This window comes from Felis catus, chromosome C1 (genome assembly GCF_018350175.1).
Source record: "Felis catus isolate Fca126 chromosome C1, F.catus_Fca126_mat1.0, whole genome shotgun sequence".
NCBI classification, from domain to species: domain Eukaryota; kingdom Metazoa; phylum Chordata; class Mammalia; order Carnivora; family Felidae; genus Felis; species Felis catus.
The window spans coordinates 1,756,678-1,775,793 of record NC_058375.1 but is presented as its reverse complement, the minus strand read 5'-3'; the positions used below and the strand labels follow the sequence as shown (position 1 = coordinate 1,775,793).

The window sequence follows — 19,116 nt, the reverse complement described above, 5'->3', positions numbered from 1 at the left end:
CTGCCGTCCTCCTGCAACCCACGGGGACTTTGTGTCCCAGCCAGGGTCACCCCCTGGTCAAACAGCTGCTCCCCTGGAAAAGAAAACCCACGAGCAAGGGTGCCTGTGGAGCTGGGAGGGCTTGTGTCATTGCGTGGGCGCTGAGTCCGTGGCAGGGGCCGTGCGTGATGGGATGGGGGGGCAGGGGGGAGGAGCAGGGGAGGTGTGGGTGGATCTAGGGAGGCAGAGGAGAGAGGGGGACACTGGTGCCCTGGGGCTCCTGAGGGCTGGTGGCCACGGTGCTTTCTCGTGCCCAAGGGGCAGGGATGGGCAGACCCGGGCCGAGGTCAAGCCAGAGTTGTCCTTGGCCTTCCTGCCACCCAGATCCACCTCCAGTGGACCTTGGCCGGCAGCCTGGCTTTGCCCCAGAACCAGAGCTGAGAGACGTGGGCCCAGGCGGGTCTGCAGGACTGGTCAGCAGGCCCTGGGGCAACTCTGAGGTGATCCCCAGAACCCACTGGGCCTGGATTTGGTCGGCAGGGACTTCAGAGTGAAGTCTTTACTCCAAAGTCCCCTTGTCACCATTCTCTGAGGCGAGAGAGGCCTGGGGGCTCTGCCGGGAACAGAAGCAGCCATCAGGGGCTTTCTGGCCGTGGGTGACCCCGGGGACCTGACTGGGGTCTGCAACAGCTTCTGGAAGGCGCTCCCCTACCCTAGGGCTTGTCCAGCCCGCCCCTTCCTTCCTCCCGGGTACCCGACACCAGAGGCTGGCCTCATGAATTCTGACTGGAGGCTTCCAGGACCCGGTGGGCCTGAGGAACAGGACCGCCGCCCCTGGCCCCGCCTCCCCGGGCCTGTCGTCAGCGCCCTCCACCCACCACCCCACCTGCTCTGGGCCCTGAAGGTCAGCCTTGACCTCTGCACATCCTAGCAGCCTTTTCCTGGTACCTGATCCTAAACCACACCAGAAACCCGTACGGGGCGCCTGCTGTCCCCTGCCTGGAGGAACGTGCCAAAGACGTGTTGCCGGGATCCCCGTTTCCAGCAATGTCTAGCAGAACCTGGGAGGGACTGGTCGCCAGAAGGGGTTTGCTGCTGTGGGGGACCTGTGGCCGGTCATGGGGCCCGGAGAACGAGGGCCTCTGTACCTCGCAGGGCAGTTCCCCGGCCCTGGGGTCTCGTGTCCCTCTGGAGGAGTCTGAGTATTGGGTGGTTTTCAGGGATTCCCCCGCCCAGCAGAGGAGGCCATCCCCCCACCCCCCGCCCAGGGGGAGCCCCGGGTGAAGGCCGAGAGGACAGCAGAGCAGCCGGGAGGGGGAAGTCTGCACCAGGCTCCCTTCTCTTAGAGGCGTGGGGTTGGGCTTGCTGGGGGCCCCGTCCGGGTCACCTGCACCTCCAGAATTCCAAGAACATTAGGATTTCCTAGCGGCCTCGGTGGGCTTTGGGGTGGGGGTGGGGGCAGGGGCCCAGCTCGGCAGAGGGCACGGGGTCCCCCAGCCTGTTTTCACCTGTTCATTGTCACCAGCAAGGTGGCTCCCCTGGAGGCCACGGTTTCTGCTGTGGACCGTGGAGTTTTCTGCTCCCAGAGCCGCCTGGGCTTTCTGTGACCTGCCCTGGGAGCTGGGGCCAGAGGGCCTGCCCACCAGCACGCAGCGCTGTCCCCGGAGAGCCACGTGCCCCGCCAGGGGCCCCCTCACCTCCGCAGCCGGCCCCGCACAGCCCGGCACCCTGTCCCCATAGCCCATCTGACAGTCTCTTGTAAACGCACGTGTTAATTATCTTTCCACTGCTGTAATTTCTCCCCGTGGCCCATTAATTAAGGGGTCACAGTCTGAAAGCATGTTTACCCAATAAGCTTTATTTTTTAATTATCCTAATTGCTCGGAGACCGACAAAGACTCTGCTCTTCTCCCGGGGGATTGGCGGGTCACAAACACTTGCTCGCACCCTACCCGATGCTCCCCAAGTGGCCGGGTCTGTGTCCACAGCGGGGTCACGTGGCCCTTCCTTGGGGTCGGGGCGCTCACGGGTGGCTGGCCGTGGGGCCGGTGGGCTGGCACCCAAGGCCTGCTCATTGTGTGTTCACAGGCGTGTGCAAAGGTGAGCCGGAGTTGGTCACGGGGCGAGGGCCGAGGGCCCAGGCCGTCAGGGGTATGGGCACCTGCCTGCCAGATCTGGAAGTCAGGCCAAGTCAGCTCACATACGTTCGTAAACCGCAGGCAAACCCAGCCCCAGTGTGAGCCCCAGTCAAACCTAAAACCACAGTTTGGGCTCCTTGTAGGGAGGTTCACTTCTGACCCGGCTCAGAACAGGCGTCAAGGACCTTCATGCTACAAGGACCCGGGGCCAGGCTGGGTCCCTGCCTCCGTGCCCTCTCCCCCCTGATGGGGGGGGGGGTAGTGGCCTGCTCTACCCCGGTTTACAGGTCAGCTGGGGGGTCAGTGGGGGCCGACCCTGTGGCCAGTCTGTGAGCCCACCCTTGCTTTTGAGCGACTCTGAGTCCAAAGGGCACAGACACGTGCAGAGGTGACGGGGGGGTAGGGGCCGGGGAAGGCAGTCTGACAGCTCCCTGGAAAGACCCAGAGTCACCTTAGCGCCCAGCGAGTCCACAGCTGGGTGTCTGCCCCGGAGAGTTGAAAACAGGGACACAAAGCGACACAGGAACACACACGTTCACGGCAGCACTCCCCACAAGAGCAAGAGGAAAGAACACGAATGTGCGTGGGATGGGGAGCAGGTGCAGGGGTCAGGGCGGGTCCACACGGCGGGATCGGGAGGGAAGCCCGGGGACACGCCAGGGTGGATGTCACTGGGAGGCAGCCGGAACGCAGACCCCAGAGGCCACACACGGATTCCCTTGGTGGGACCGTCCAGAGGAGGCCAGGCCACAGAGACGTGGACCTGCGGCCGCCTGGGGCTGGCGGGGTGGGGGGCCTGGGGTGCCAGCTGCCGGGTCGGGGTCTCCTTGAGGTCAGTGAAGGTGCCTGGGGCCAGGCCCAGCCGGGGGCCACCCAACAGCACGAAGGGACCGAATGCCACAGAATCGCTCTCTTGAAAACGGTTAATCCGTATGTTTGCGAATTGCGCCTCAATGGGAAGGAGAAAGAAGGCACAGCCTTGGTCCCAGAAGGCACAGCCTCGGCTGCACGTGCCCGCCGGCCGCTCGGAGGCTCCTGGGGGCTAAGGGGCGCGCGTCTGCCGAGGTGAGCGGGAGGAGAGGCCCCCGCGCGCATTGTTGTGCGGGGATTAGGGGGTGCCGGCGTCCCCGTCCCCGGCCACTCCCTGAAGGCTCTCCTGGCGTCCGGCTGTGCCGGGCAGGCCTGCCTGTGCCGTGCAAGTTTACGTCTCTTTAATAAAGATTAAGATGTCAGAGGGCCAGCGTTGCACAAAATCCCACTTTTATTAACTTCCCATTACCAGCCGAAGGGCGAAGACCATTCCGGAGCTTCTGAGGCGGTGAGGGGAGGGCGGTTATTAAATATGCATTTATGACGACGGAAACCTCTGGCAGGGCTCGCTGACTCAGCACAACGGCCGCCGGCCTCCCTGCTGGACACAAGACGACGGAGACCTGGTGCAGAGCGGCAGCACGGCCTGGCCCAGGCTGCGGGGAGGGGGAAGGGCCTTGGCCGCTTGCACGGGGGTGGGGGGGGGCCCAGCGTGAGGGCCGGGGGCTCGCCCTGTGGTGGGCGCATCATGGGGCGTGAGGGTCCCAGGCCCACACCAGAGACTGACCGCCAGATCTGCCGTGCTGTCCAGACGGCACGCCGGTCCAGCCGGGTTCACCATAACCTCCCCCGCGAGCCACCCCCAGCCTCCAGCCTCGGCCTCGCCCGATGGACCCCACAGCCCACCTGCTCTGGGCCTCTGGAAGGGCCTCGGTTGGCTTCACCCCTCCCCCGCTTCCCAGGAGCCCCAGACAGGTCCCCCGAACCACAGGCCACCTTGCTCCCCGCCTGCCTGCACCCCCAGGGTGAGCATCTGCTCACGCGGGGGTGGCGGGGTGGGGGATGTCCTCCTCCCCGCCCCCCCTCTGCTGCTCAGGCTCCCTCTTGGTGCCTTCCACGTCCGCAGCCCCTGGGGGGGGCGGCCCCAGCGCCAGGGTTTCCCGAGTTTGTAAATCTACATCCACCTGCCCACGCTGACACCTTCGTGGCACATCTGTCTACGGGGCGTCACAAAAGTGAGGTGGGCCAGACCGACATCTCCATCCCTGCCTGCCCCCTTCCCCAGGCGCCCCTGCAAATGGCCTCATCCTGGCCCCAGGAGCTGGCGTCTGGCCCCTTGTCCTCCAAGTACTGAAGTTTCTCACTCTGAAATATCCCTCACACGGCCACCCCCCACTCCTACTCTTGCCCCACCACCCCTGCCCTCGACTCCCCACGCCCCATGTCCCCGCCGGGCACCCAGCACCGGGCCGGCGCTTGGGACCCACCAGCCCCTCCAAGCCCCCTCCCTCCTGGCCCTCGGGGGTTCTCAGCGGCATATCCTGCCTGCCGTGCTCTCAGCTCCGTCCTCATAGGCCTCCACCCGCAGGGACCTCCCCCAGTGGCCCCCAGAGGTGCCCTGGAGACGCCGGCCTGTGCTCCCGTCACAGCCCCTATGTGCCGTGCCAGCCTGCGGCCCTTCTGGTCACTTGCTCACATGCTTATCGCTTGAATTTGTGTCTTATTTGCCTCTTTGGTGTAATCAGACTGAATGAATGCTTGTGTCCCCACCCCCCCCAAACTCACATGCTGAAACCGTAATCGCCAGGGTGATGGGTTTTGAGATGGGGCCTTTGGGAGACGATTAGGTTTAGATGAGGTCCGGGGGGCTGGGCCCCCACGATGGGAAGAGGGCTCTCTTAAGCAAAGACTCCAGAGAGCTTGCCCCTCTGCCCCTCCTCCCTCTCTCTGCCGTTTGCGGACGCCCCGAGAAGACAGCCGGCCGTAAACCAGGAGGAGGGTCCTCACCAGACACGAAGCTGCCGCGTCTAACTCCTGGACGGGCAGCCCCCACACCCGTGAGAGAGAAGTGCCTGTGTTCGGGCAGTCGGTCCTGTCTGTGGCTGTCTGCCATCACGGCGGAACTGACCGACGGCCGCGCGTGCAGACCGAACCTTCCACCGCTGTGGCTGAGCGCTGAACGCCCCCGACCCGCAGCCTGCGGCCCACCGGTGCCCGCCCAGGACACAGGCCGCCGCTCCATCCGGCCCACGCAGTGGCCTGGCGGGCGCGGGGCACAGTCCCCACCCGGCGGCCCCGCCTTGTCTGCGTTATCACCAGCATCACCTGCGGGGTCACGGAATCGCTTCCCCGCAGACAGCAGCCCCTCCGCGGCGCTCCCACCTCCCTGACCGGTTTGAGAACGGAGCGCCCAGGGGCGGAGGCGGCCGGGGACCCCACGGGGGCCTTCGACCCGCGTCGCCTCCGATTAGGTGGGTCTGTCGGGGCCTTGAGACCTGCTGGGTTTGTCTTCTCCCCGTTGGCTGGCTCTGCCTTGAATGGACTCCCACCTTTCCTAAGTGGGGTGCTGCCCCCTGGAGTCCCCTGTGCTGACAGAGTGCTCAGAGCAGAGTCTCTCAAGAAAAGAAAGGAGTGCTGGGTCATCGGAGTCCAGGGACCCGCCCGGGTGAGCAAAGGCACATTGACTTAGCCAACAGACACCTGTTGAACAGCATTGCATCCTACTGCTTAAAAGCACGGAGCCAGATGACCCCGCTTCGAACCCTGGTTCCACCTCTCACCGCTGCGTGACGTTGGGCAGGTTACTTAACCTCTCTGTGCCTCGTCCATCCCCTGTAAAGGGGCGCCGATCTATCCAGACGGTCGGCCCCATAGCCAGTCTTCTGTAGCAAATACAGGTGCCCGGGGAAGCACCAGCCACGTGCGCAAGTGGGCTCGGGGCTCAGTCTTTCGCCCAGAAAACACCCTGCCGTGGGTGGTTCAGCTTTGGGACAGTGGGGTAGGTGGCTTGGAAAGGAAAAGGGACGCAGGGGTCCCCGGCACGGCCCCTTCCCGTCGTGCTGCCTCATGGCCCGGGATGGCAGCAAGTAAGTGCACCCCAGACCCGCCAGCGGCCGAGGAAACCGGCCCCACGGGGGGGCACTTCCGGGCTGCGGCCAGGCTGGAGGGTGACCCAGGCTGTGAGGGAAAGGCCCCTTCCACGAGGCAGGCCGTGCCATCGCAGCACCTGGGCCCCCTGCGTGGCAGCGGAGGGGCGACCGGGCCGGCCTGCCCCGAGGGCTCGGCCGGTGTGGAGTGTGGGCGGGCAGGCGGCTGTCCCGTGCACCGGCCCTCACCCGCCCCGGTGCTCGCTCAATAGCCTGTGCTCGGGCCTGTTTACCAAGGGGTTGAAAAGGCTTCTCGCTGCTGTGTAAACAGACCTCGCAAAGGCCTCTGCTTTCTCACCCGCTACAGCTTTCTGAACGCACGTTATGAATTGGCCGGCTTATCAGAAGGGCCGTCTGGCAGTTAAAAGATGTTTCCACGCATTGTGAGGCTGCATGGAAACCGAGTTGTGTCAGCCCCCAGGACAAAGGGACTCAAGTGTTTGAGATGCAAAGATATTTTGACCCGACTACATCATTTTTCAAAGGAAAAAAGTAATTCACGGCTCACAATTCACTTGCTATCTTGCAGGAAGTCCTGTATTTCTTATTAACTCCCCAAGGCCTGCTTCTCTGTGCGAGAGGTCATCTCGGAGGGCCGGTATGTGAGGGACGTTTATGAGTTTTCTTTCCGTCTCTCCCTGTTGTTTTTTCTTTCGGTGCCGCTTCGCGTTTGTGAGGTACAAGCCAGGGCCCCGCGCTAGCCTTATCTCTGGTCTCCTCCCAGTCCAGGAACTCGAGTGGGGTACAGATTGTCTGTCTTATGCCTCCAGGTCGGAAAACAAGGTCCCGAGAGGTTAAGTGACTCTTGCCCAGGTCACACCCACTGGTGGCAGAGCCCAAACCGGAGTTTCGGGGGGGGGGGTCTTCTGATCTTTCTGTGGATCTCGCCTGGGTTCTCGGCTTCCTCATGTACGGACTGCGTCTGGATGGGCTCTCAAAGACTCACCACCGTTATCGCAAGCACCAACATCATCACCACCACCGTCACGTCCGTCTCCCCCACGGTCACCACCTTGGTCTCACTCGGAGTCCTAAGCACGGGCCGGGTGCTATTGAACGTGTGCTCTATGCATAGTATCTCATGTAATCGCTAACCAGAACTCTGGGGCAGGAGCTATTATCACCCGCACTCTGCAGATGAGGAAACTGAGGTCCCAGAGGATGAAGAAACCCTCGTGCGATCCTTTGCCTTCTAAGAACTTTCCAGCACCAGACCTCCCAGGTCCTTAGAGAGCGCCGTGGATAGGCCTGCATGGCGGCCGCTCGGCAGCTCATCGGAGGCCGAGCAGAAAGGCAGCCTTTGGGCTTAGCTGAGCGGGACGTCTCTAAAGCTGGGCTTGGGGGTCTGGACCCCGACACCACAGGAACCAGGACAGCTCTGGAAGTACTCCCACGGGTGCAGCGGGGCAGGGGCGCTTGCTGGGGTTCACAGGGCTGTTTGTCCTGCTGGCAGACCAGTGTCCCCCCCCCCCCCCCTCGTCACAGTGAGGCGGCGGTGAGGCCCCGGGGGCAGGACCAGGAGGGGGCGACGGGGAGACACAGAGCTCTCCGTGCCTCGCGTCGCGTGTGGCGGTTTCCAAGGAGGCAAATGATGTGTCATGATGGAGACCAGGGAGCCAAAGAGGGGCGAGGGCTTTGAGGAGTGTTACGGTGGCCCTTCGAGGCCGAAGGCAGCTGGCCTGTGGGACGTTTGCCGCACTGGCAGGAGGGCAGACCGGGGACAGGGCGGCAACCAGTGAAACCAACCGGGAGAGGAGGTGGGCGCCAGCCCAGGCCAAGGGGAGGCCCCACCACCAGCACCCGGTTTGGGAGGGATGCACGCTTCCTGTTCAGATCCCAGAGGGTGAGCCGGCAGACCGTCCCAAAAATGCCTTGCCGGGGCCCCCAGGGAAGGGCCTCTTGTACCGGGGTCTGGGGCTGGGGGCCCAGTTTGCAGGCCGCTGCCTGCGTGACTGCGGTGGGTGAGTTGGCCCGTGTGACCCCAGGGAAGAAAAGTATCTGCCTCGCGGAGCTGCCGTGAGGCACCCAGCACGCCTGTCACCCGGCTCAGGCTTGGGACCACGGCAGCGAGTGGGCAGCCGGGGCTCCTGCCTCCCTGGGGCCTGACTTCACACACGGAAAGACACAATCGCTGTGGCCTGGACACAGGAGCTGTCCTTCCCACCCACGGCTGCTCACCCGAGCACCTTCCTGTCGGCACTGGCCTTGACCCTCGTCCTGGGTGAGTGAGTAGGGAGAGACACAGACCCCCCTTCAGGCTGGTCCTCCCTCCTGGAGGCCTGCACGCTGGCAGACGTGGGGCAAAGGCGCCCCTTGTCCCCCCGCTCCCCCCCGGCTCGGGCGGCCCCCGCCAAGCCAGACCTCTCCCAGGGCTAACTTGATGTCTCTCTCCCCCTCGCTAGCTCTCCTTCACTCCTGCCTCTGCCCTTCTCGTCCAAACCAGGAACACAAAGGGAGGAAAGCTATTCAAAATTCCTCCTCCTCACTTTATATCTGCTGCTCTCTGGGGTGCCCACGCTTCAGACTCTCTTCCGATAATTATCTGCCCTTTCGAGGCCTTGGTAACCCGGAGCCTCTGGTCTGGGAGGCAGGAAGAAAGTGCCGGCCTGCCCTCCGCACGCGGGACGCCCTCCCGTAAACTCTAAATGTGCACCGGCTCACCCGTCCCCTGCACACCCAGCGCGGCGCTGGGGAAGAGGAGTTTTGTTATTATTTTTTGTTTGTTTTCGGATCTCTCCTCCCTCTCAGCTGATCCGTGATGAACATCACATCAGACTCTCTTTATGTGATAATTTTCCGTCCCCGGCAATGCAAACATTTCTGTGGCTAATACTCAGAATCTTGGCCATTGCTCAGAAATAACAGAGGCAAGGTTCCAACATAAAATAATAAGTCTTGCCTTTTATTACTTAATTTATCAACACTATACTGGAGAAACATCTTGTTAACTGGGTAAGAAGAAACCGTTCACCAACACAGCCTTGGCTGATGGAAGGGGATGTCAGGTGGAATAATGAATCCTGTTAGCATACAAAGAGGCCGGTGCTGAAGGAGGGTATTATTCAAAGAAGGAAATATTATTAAGTAAGAAAACGGGGCACTCACAGTGAATCTGTTAAATTAAGAATCCCACTCTTCCTGGCCAAAATCTATTTGTTATCCTCACAATTTCCCCTGTATATAACAGGGGATTAAAAAAAAGGGAAAATTGCCCGGAGGACTGACTCCTTAGAATCACCGACCGTGCGGGGACACGGCCAAGCCCACATGGCAAGATGGGGTCACTGCCACCCGAAAGGAACAGAGGAAACAGCACAGGAGGCTCTCGGAAGCTCACCCCACCGTGACGAGGGGTATCTGACTTGGAACTTTGCCGCTGGGCGTCCCCAGGGGACCAGGGGCACGAGGCCATCGGCACAGGTGACTGAGGTCCGGGAAGGACACGAACCCCGGGAGGGCAGCAACCTGGAGGAATCCCACTGCGCACAGTAGGCGCTTCGTCAGTGTTGCCGGGTGACTGACGAGGCCGTGCTGCGGTGACGAACCCGGAGCCCCGAAGACAGGACCAAATGGCTGCATTTCTCCCGTCTGCCTCGCGTGATTCTGCTTACGGTAAGTGCCTTGGGAGCTGTCCAGAACTTTCTGGCTGCAGTGTGGGAGGGCAGGGAGCTCTGGGGGCTGTCACACCGGCAAGCGGCCGCTGGGTGTAGAAATGCCCACTGGCCACGCGGCTCGGCCAACCACAAGGCGGGCCGACGGCCGCGCAGTACCGCGCTCCGGGAAGGCAGAGGCCCACACGATGGGTGAGTGGCCCGGCATGTCGGCAGGATGGGGAATCTTGGCCACAAGGGGTTTATGATCCAGCAAACGGGAACACCGTCCACGGGCCGGCCGTCACCACCAACCACAGTGGTAACGTCCTTTGCCATCTGGCGTTGGCGTGGGCCAGGCACTGGATAAGCTCTTCACATAAGTCAACATATTTAACAACCAAAATACTGCAGACAGATGTTCGCTTCAAAAGAAGTCAGCCATCACGTCACAGCAAAGAGTGACGTCATCATTTTTGTATTATTTCCCCGCAGACTTTCCCTGTATGTGCGTCCTTCTACACGCACGTATGTTTTACAGAAGATGTGTGTGTGCGATTGCCACTTTTCCAAACTCCTGTTCTTAACAAAATTAACACTCTTTATTTTTTAGAGAAGTTTAGTCTTACAGGAACCTGCGTGTGAAGTACGGAGGGTCCCCGTAACCCCCCTCCCCTCCCAGCTTCCCCTGTTTTTTTTTTTTAATTTTTTTTTTCAACGTTTATTTATTTTTGGGACAGAGAGAGACAGAGCGTGAACGGGGGAGGGGCAGAGAGAGAGGGAGACACAGAATCGGAAACAGGCTCCAGGCTCCGAGCTGTCAGCCCAGAGCCCGACGCGGGGCTCGAACTCCCGGACCGCGAGATCGTGACCTGGCTGAAGTCGGACGCTTAACCGACTACGCCACCCAGGCGCCCCTTCCCCTGTTTTTAATAGCTTGCGTTAGTGTGGTCTTTTGTCACAAGGAACGCCCGTCATTAATATTGGGGGGAGGGTCCCTCCTGGATTGGACTTTCTCTGGGTTTGGATGAATATCAGGCTCACGCAGCCACCACGGGTCACACAGAATAGCTTCGCTGCCCTAAAAATCTCCTGTGTCCCGCCTGTTCACCCCCATCTCCCTCCCAAACCCTGGCAAACACCGAGCTTTCTGCTGTCTCCATGGTTCTGTCTTTTCCAGAACATCACAGCATAGCCTTCTCAGATTGGCTTCTGTCACTTGGCCCTGAGTACTTACGGCTCTTCCTGTGGCCTGACAGCAAAGCCCTTGTTTCACCGCGAGGTCATCCGAGTGCCTCTTTGTAGCGCCCCCGTCCCCCGCCTCCCCGCCAATCCTGGGGGTCCGTGCCCAGTAGGTCAATGTCAACAAAAGGGAGAGGCTATCTTCCCTCCCGCACAGGGACCCGGGACACCCCCACGACTGATTGGCATCGCGATTTTCTGGCAACTCTAGACCGCAGACCAGAGCCCCTCCGAGGAACAAGCGGTCATTCCTAAGGGCCGGACGCATGTAAGAGGCCCCAGAAGCCTCCAGGCATCCTTGTCTTTCCCTGCGTGCTCACAATTTACTTGCCTCGCCGCGGACTCCGTTCTCTAGCCCCGCTTTAGCTTGTCACCTGGGAACTGGTCACGTGCCAGCTCCGTGCCGCCTCCTGCAGGAAGCCTGCCACAGTAGAACGTGCCGGGGTCCCCGCCTCCGCCCCCTGTGCCGCAGGACCACACCCCTGCCCTGACGGGCACAGCTCGCTCTCCCACCCTGCGGATGTGGGTGCGGCGCACTCCTGCTGAGCCTAGGCCCCATGATGACGGTGCATGTCCCCTCTTCTTCTGCCATCACCGTGGGGACAACGCGCCCCACAGAGCCCACTGTTCCAAGGAGGGTGACAGACATTCAGAGCAAACCACACAGCCGAGCCCAGCCTGGAGCAGCCGACCCGCACACGTGTAGGTGAGGACAAATGAGCGTTGTCTTAAGCCGAGTTTGGGGGACCGTTCGTTACGCAGCATCACGTGGCAATAGCTGACTGAGACACCCACTTCCACTCCGCGCAGCCTCACTCTGGCTTCCCTTCCTCTGAGCGCAACGGGGGCCACGGTTTGGTGCCACCCGAATGCTGAAGCGCGTAGGCGAGCTCCGTCTGGTGGGAGGCGCTGGAGGCACGCGCCAGCACACGGTTCCTGAGAACGCTGGCTTCAGGGTCTCGTCGGCTGGCATCTGGAGACTCCTGGCCTTCCCGCTGAATCACGCGGCCTTGGGCAAGTGACTTAAATCCCCTGTGCCTTAGTTTCCTCCTCAGGAAAGTCGGGACAGTAACGCCCATCTGGGATGACTGGGGACCAACGAGCTTATGGACATGACGCTCCGTAAGTGACAAAACAGAGGACATCCTCGCTGGGGCAAGCGGGGCCGGCTTCCTCTTCTCTACAACCCCCCCGCACCTGCCTCTCCCTTCCCCCCTCGGGCCCTCCTCCTGGTGCCCGGCCCTCTCACAAGGCAGCGCGTGTGGCTGGCCCAACAGCAACACGAGCCTCGAAGCTGCCGTGGGTGCCGGGGCCGAGGCCGGAGGCTCGGTGCCGGCCGGTGTCGGGCCCACGGGGGCCACCACCCGCACCCCCGGGCCTGTGGCGTCAGGAGGTGATGCAGGAAGCCAGGGCCGCAGCTCAGGGGCGGTGGCGAGCGGAAGGCCAGCGGGGATGCTGGCGGACCCGTCCCCTCCGCAAGCCGGTGCGGGTATCCTCTTGCTTGGACGGCCGGTGGCCTCGCAGGCGGGGTGGACAGGGCCCAGCCTTCCCTGCCCAGCGTCTCCGCTGGCCAGGCAGCCTCGGAGACCCCTGAACACAGGCCCTCTCATCCCGTCTCCAAGCAGAGGGGCCTTCCCAAGCCCTCACGCGGGCCTGCGTGGGGGGCGCCACCGAGGGGACCTCGGGAGCCAGCCCTCCCTGGAGGCCTGGGGGTGCTCGACACGTGCCCCGAGAGACAAGCGGGCACGGCACAAGTGACTGCGTGGAGGGAGGGTCCCCCGCGCCCACAGCCACTCGCACTGATGTCTTTCACCCTGGAGAGGGCAGGCCCGCCTTGACAGCCCGTGTGTGAACACGGGAAGTTGGCCTCGCACGCAGGAGGGTGGACAGTGACGGGCTCTCCGAGCGGAGGTGAGCCGGGCCTCCTGGTGAGAGCATCTGTGTGGGGGAGAGGCCCCCCAGCCGGTGACGCCCCACGTCGCTGGGGTGCGCGTGTCTGCGCGTTTAAGGCAGAAGACTTGCTAACTAGGCCTCGAGCTGATGTATTTTCTCTCCTAATAGTGAGGCACAATTTAATTAACTCGCTATTGCACCCACCTGAAGATTACCGAGTTTATTCACACCACCATCTGGCTCCTATAAAGCCAGTAATGTAGATAATAAATCTGCTTCATTACCCGGCGTGAGAGGCGTTGTGCCACAGTCTTTCCCGGCGCCCTCCCGCGAGCGCCACCCTGGGCACCCCGAGGCTCGGTGCGGTTTCCAGGGGGGCCCCGCTGCCCGTGGCCATCCCCACACCCCCGACGTCCCCCCAGGAGGTCCCGCTGCCCAGAGCCGTGCCCAAGTGCTGTCTTGTCACCCAGCCGACTGCCGGGACCGAGTCAGGTGCTGACACCCATTATCTCCCGGCCCGCCGAGAAGGAGCCGGAAACGCACGAGGCCAAGCTCAAGGCTGAGGGCCACGCCATCCAGGGCCAACCAGATTCAGAGGGCAGGGGGGGCGGGGCGGGAGCGGCAGTGCCGGACCGGCCCAGCCTGCCCGGGTCTCTGGAGCAAAGGAGAATTTCTTTTATTTACCTTCCGGGTTAAGGCGTATTTCCAAGTGCTGAGTCTGCCCTTGGAAACTGGTGATGTTTTATCTGCCTTTGAGATTTAAGTTTGGGCAGCTTGTGTGCAGGGCGGCTGGGGGTGGGGGTGGGAAGGGCCTGACCAAGCGGGGGGGGGGACCCCCATCACCTGCTCCCACAGGTCCCGCCAGTGGCTGCTGTTGGGCACTGAGGGGCCTCCCGTCTGCCTCCTCCAGGAAGTACCCCAAGCTGTAGCCCAGAAGGCTTTCAGAACCTGTTTCGAAGGAGGCGCTCCAGGGAGAGCAAGAAACCCAGCTTGGCTTGTTGCTTTTCTCAGTTGCAAGAAAGGGGAGGAACTAAGCACTCTCCCCCCCCCCGCCCCCCGCCTCCCCCCCCAGGGGTGGCTCTGAGAGCAACATGCCCCCCACAGCCTGCCCACAGCCCGAGGGCGCCCTTCCTCAGGCACAGCAGGTCCCCCGGCAGGTGACAAACTGATGTGCCCTTTAAGCTGGTTTCAGGGATCCCTAGGGTGGGGCAGGGGCAGAGAAGGGGGAATCGACCCAATTTAGGGGCGCAAAATGCAAGAAGCTTACGTTTATAACGTTGTCCCCCAGCCCTGCAGCTGCCCCTAGCTCTCCCATGCTGCCACTGTCCGCCCATTAATCACCCTTATCAGGGCTGGAAGTGCCCCCCCCCAGCCACCGCCCCCCCCAGGGACAAGTTCAGGAGCTTCAAGGTGGCCAGAGGTCAGAGTCCGCCAGCGGTGGGGCTGAGCCTCCGGGCTGCGGCCCCTCCCTTGGGCCTGACTCTCAGCCCAGGGCGCCGGGGCCGCCGAAGTCACACCTAGGCGGCCTCTTCAGATAAGCGTCACAGTTGTGAAATCAGAGGCCTCCTGAGGCGTAGGGACCGGAAGCCAGACTAGAGGCTGGGCCGAGGCGGCCGAGGGTCCCTGGGACCGTCTGGGGAAGGGGACTGGCGGAGGCCGCCGTGCTCTGCACTCCAGTCTCGGCCCCCTCACACCTCTCCGCTTTGCAGCCTTTGATTCAGCAAAATCAGGGGTGCGAACTTCTTAGGAGTACTTAGTTTCCATGGCAACCGAAGCTGACCTCAACATTATTGTTCTCAAGAGGCACTGACTTTACTATATGTTCATTCGCTGAATTAATGGACTCCTGGCTCTTTTGTCAGCGGCCCCCGAACAAAGGAAAGAGAGACGAGTAGTCAAAGGGCTTTCAGCCACTGCCCAGCCTTTTGTCCGGGGCTTACTGCGTCCAAGCAAGTCTATTCAGCCCGAGATTATCAAAATCAACTCGGGGCTGTCTCCGTGGCAGCTAAACACACTTTGATTTCATAAAGACATAACCGATCCCCCATGCAAATTATTAATTGTGACTGCGGGGTTCTGAGGGCTTGGGTCTCTGGTGAGATTTTGGGGGGGTCATAAAGCGTGTTTGCAGGTACACGGGGCGTCGGTGGCTCCCGGGGGTCGCGGGCCGGGAGGTGAAGTGGAAAAAGGAAAGGATGGCTGAAACTACCCTCGCCAGCACCGGCAAAGCGGAAGGACCGCAGCGAACCTTCCCGTCCCGCTAAGACCAGCTGAACCCAGCCTGTGCACGTCAGCGCCGTAAGCTGGGGCTTCTGCATTTTCCGACCTCCTTCGTGTTCCAGACACGTCCCTTGCGTCTCCACCGCCCTCCCTGCCACCCGGGAGACACCTCTGCTTCCCCCAGAACGAGGCCAGAGAGACCGCAGAATGAGACACTGAACACAGGTACCCGTCTGTGGGCGTGGGCAAGGCCAGGAACCGGGCTCGCAAACCGCCGGTCCCAGCTTGGTCGCACCGCGCTTGGACCTCGGGCCGTCTGGGCCCCTCAAGCGATTGTTGCACAACAGGTACTCGGCGGTCGTCCGTCCCGTCCGCTCCCGCCTTCCTGACGCTTGAAGAGTTGTCTTTCCTGACTCCCTGGCCGGCCTTCCCTAGCCCCCAGGTGCCCCCAGGGGGGATCCCGGACACCGGAGGCATTTCGCCAGGGCCAGGCTATGGAACACGTCTGCGCGCAACAGCCCAGTGGTGCAGACCACGGCCCTAACATCCGAATAATCATTTCACAAATAATAATAATTATCAATCAATCACCCTGTGTGGACAGTGCCAGGCTGGCCTATCGGATGGCTTTTATGACCTGTGGCATTTTGCACGTAATGACAGAGAGAGATTTATGGAGCCATCGCGCCCCGTCTTCCAGCCGTGGGACTTCATTAACTTCCTTTAGTTTCGAGTCTCCGCGGCATCGCCCCCCCCCCCGGTCCCCCCCCACCCAGAAGGGCGCAGAGCGCTGGCTGGGTGGCTGTGATCCTCACCCCCTGGGCTCCTCAGGGGTCCTACCCCTACTGCTGCACATTCCTGAGTGCTGGGGCGGGGGGGGGGGGCAGGCGGAGAAGGGGTGGAGAAGAAGAAATAAAAATAAAAAAAGGAAAAGGTCACTTCCTTTTGTTTGCCTTCCCCCCCAGTTGTACCGTATTAACACGTCCTTCCTTTTCAAGATGGTCAAAGAAAACAAGATAAAGTGGGACAAAGGGAAGGCTGCTGGGGCTTGGTGTCCCCTTTTCATATCACCAGAGAGATTAAATCAAAATTCTTTTAGCCGATATCATCTCCCCGGGTGGACTGCACTCTTGTTAACGGATAAATTCAAGCCCTCCAGAAAGTCAAAGAATAAATTTAAGCCTTTTGCCAAATGTCTATCCTATTGGATTTTGATAAGACGGCCATTGAGTCTTAATAACGTCTTGCATCCATTTTCAGCAGGCCCTGAACGCGGCTCTTTATTCGTCCCCAAAGCCTCTTCGCTGGGCCTTTTTATTACAGGCTCCGGAGGGCTCTCCAGGGAGCCGGGCGACCCGAGTGATGGATGGACAACTCACTAGATTATCTCCCGCAGATGTTTGCTCTGCTGGAGCCCCGGGCTTTCCCTCTAAGTAAACAGAGACTAAATAGAGTCCGCCGGAGGGAGCAGTCCCAGAGGCCCGGCACCGAGGCTGGAGGAGGCGACGCGGCCGGACCGCAGGCCCGTAGTCACGCTGCGGCCCAGGGCGCGCGCCTGCCCGGGCGGGCGCAGGGGACAGAGAGGCCTGCAGGGCTGCGGGGGACACAGTGTCAGAAGTGCTGGTGGCCCCAGGATGGGGGTGCAGGGAGGTCAGGGGCGTGGCTCACAGGCTGTGGGCGCGGTCACGCCAACGGGAGCCCCGCCCTGTGCCTCAGGCCATGCCACAGCCCTGGTTCGAACCCCACCTCCCCTCGGGAGTGCGGGCGCCTCCAGCCTCCCCGGTCCTGGGGTCCTGCCCCCCCTGCAGCAGAGGGATTCCACGCATCACCTGTCCAGCAACCTGGGTCTCTAATGCTTAGAATTTATAGCCACGACTTCCCACCAAATATCACATTTTCTGCGTCTGTTGTCAGGCCATTGATTGCATGAATTACCTTTTGTTACACTTGACTAATGCACAAACAGAACGGGAAGTATCCTCATCCTAAGGACTGGATAACCAAAGCTCAGAGATGTCGGCAACCAACCCAAGGCCCCCCCAGCGATTCCCCGGGGTATTTTTAAAGCTCCCAGGCCTGTGGGGGAGCACAAGCCCTGCTCAGCCAGACACAAAAATCCCGAACCCCAAAACTGATAAATGGGGGTCCACCTCGTATCACCAAGGAGTTCACTAAATGCACGCTTAACACAGCCCACGAGGCAGGTGTGGTTATATTCGGTCGTGTGTGTGTGTGTGTGTGTGTGAGTGACATGCATCCGTGTGTACAGTGGGACCTTCTTTTTGGAAAGAGGGTCCAAGGAATGTCGCATTTACCCATTTTTCAGCCTCGGTGCATGAACCCATTTGGCGTGTACCTTAGCCCCGATCTCCCCCCACCCTTCTTCACTCCCTCCCAGATCGTCTGGGCATGGAACCGTAACCGGATGGGTCCAGATCTAAGCACCAAGGTTAGGTTTTGATCATCCCACCAGTGTGACCCTGGGCACCCATCCCGTCATACTTGAATGCCCCCAAAGCTGATAATGTCTAAGTTCAGTGCGAGGCCGGAAAAATCCCAGAGTTCAGTGGATGGCCGAGCGCTGTGTACCAGCTTCTCAGTGTGTGTGTGTGTGGGGGGGGGCGTTGCATGAGGAGGTGGGCAGAGCCCCCTTCCAGGCAGCAGGCTCCCCCCGCCCCCCGAACAGGGGCCTGCAGGGCAGCCGAAGGCAGAGGTGCCCGGCTGGGCGTCAGGGGGCGTGTTTCAAAGCAGCCGCCAAGGCTCGCTCCGCTCCGGGGCCCGGGCCCCCCTGACCGTCGGGTCTGTTCAGATTCTGTCTGAGGAAACCTGGGACCGTCCGACGGGCCTCACGAGGGCCTGTGTTTGATGGGATGCCCACGCCGAGCACCGTGAGTGGTTCCCACCCATCCCCTGGGCGGCTCTCAAGGAAGACCCCCGACCGTGTCAGCCAGCACCCGATGGGCTGACTGTTTACAAAAGAAAAATGCAAATCAGGAGCACCACAGATGATGTGCCGACTGGAGTCCCCACTCTGTCTCTTTCGGTCACGGCTCAAAGCATCCAGCACTGGCCTCCTCCCCATCCTCACATTTAGACTTAACCTTCTTCTTCTTTTAATGTTTTTATTATTTATTTTTGAGAGAGAGAGAGAGAGAGAGAGAGAGAGAGAGACACGGAGCGTGAGCGGGGGAGGGGCAGAGAGAGAGGGGGACACAGAATCCGAAGCGGGCTCTAGGCTCCGAGCTGTCGGCACAGAGCCCGACGCGGGGCTTGAACTCACAAACCGCGAGACCATGACCTGAGTGGAAGTCGGACGCTTAACTGAGCCATCCAGACGCCCCTCGACTTGACCTTCTGGCCTTGAGCCTTGAGCCTTGCCCCCATACCCGACAACCGTCTGCCTGTCCTACCGGGAACGTATCACCCCTAACCTCCCGCCTGGCGGCAGATGGTCAGCTGCCTGTTCACGGTGAGCAAAGTGGAGATTTCGTGTTCTCCTACAGGTTAAGAGGCCGGAGTTGACTGCAGCTACCTTTTTACGGGAAGAGAAAAGACCTCAATTCGTTGAAATATGGGAAACCCGTGTAAAGTCTCCACCCCCTTATATCCTCCAGGGAAACAGGAGTTTGTTCCCAGAGGCTGGAAGAGGGAAAGGAGTCTGTGGGGATCGATGCTCCGTTTTAAGGAAGAAAGGCCTCAGGCCGCCCTGGGCAGTGAGGCTGGGACGGGACGCTGTGGTTTACGGAGAAGAAGGAGTTCCTTCAGGAGGTCACTGTAGGGTCAGAAAATGCCTTCTTTGGCAGGGTTTTCTCCTAAATCGGCACCTCTGGGGCTGAGCCTGCCGAGAAGGGGCAGGTCCCCCGTCCCTTGCGGAGGGCACGGCCCAGACCCTCCAGCCAGGCACAGGGATCTCCCGCCACGTTGGCCGGTGCTTGTCCCTGCTCGAGGACACGGACGCCCAGCTCACACCTCAGCCTCCTCCCCCTGGGAAGGGCCGACTGTGCCCCGTAAGCAGGCGGCGGGAGCCACGGCACAGGACGGGAGCCCGAGCGTCCGGACGCTGTCTTGCGTCCTGCTCAGGGGGGGACTCCCCGCCTC

General features: G+C 61.3%; 1 protein-coding gene across 3 annotated transcripts in view; it reads right to left on the bottom strand.

Moving 5' to 3' along the window:
- The window catches only part of PRDM16 (PR/SET domain 16), a 313,792-nt gene that overhangs the window by 140,526 nt on the left and 154,150 nt on the right, over nucleotides 1–19,116 (bottom strand). The gene's annotated exons all lie outside the window — the stretch shown is intronic.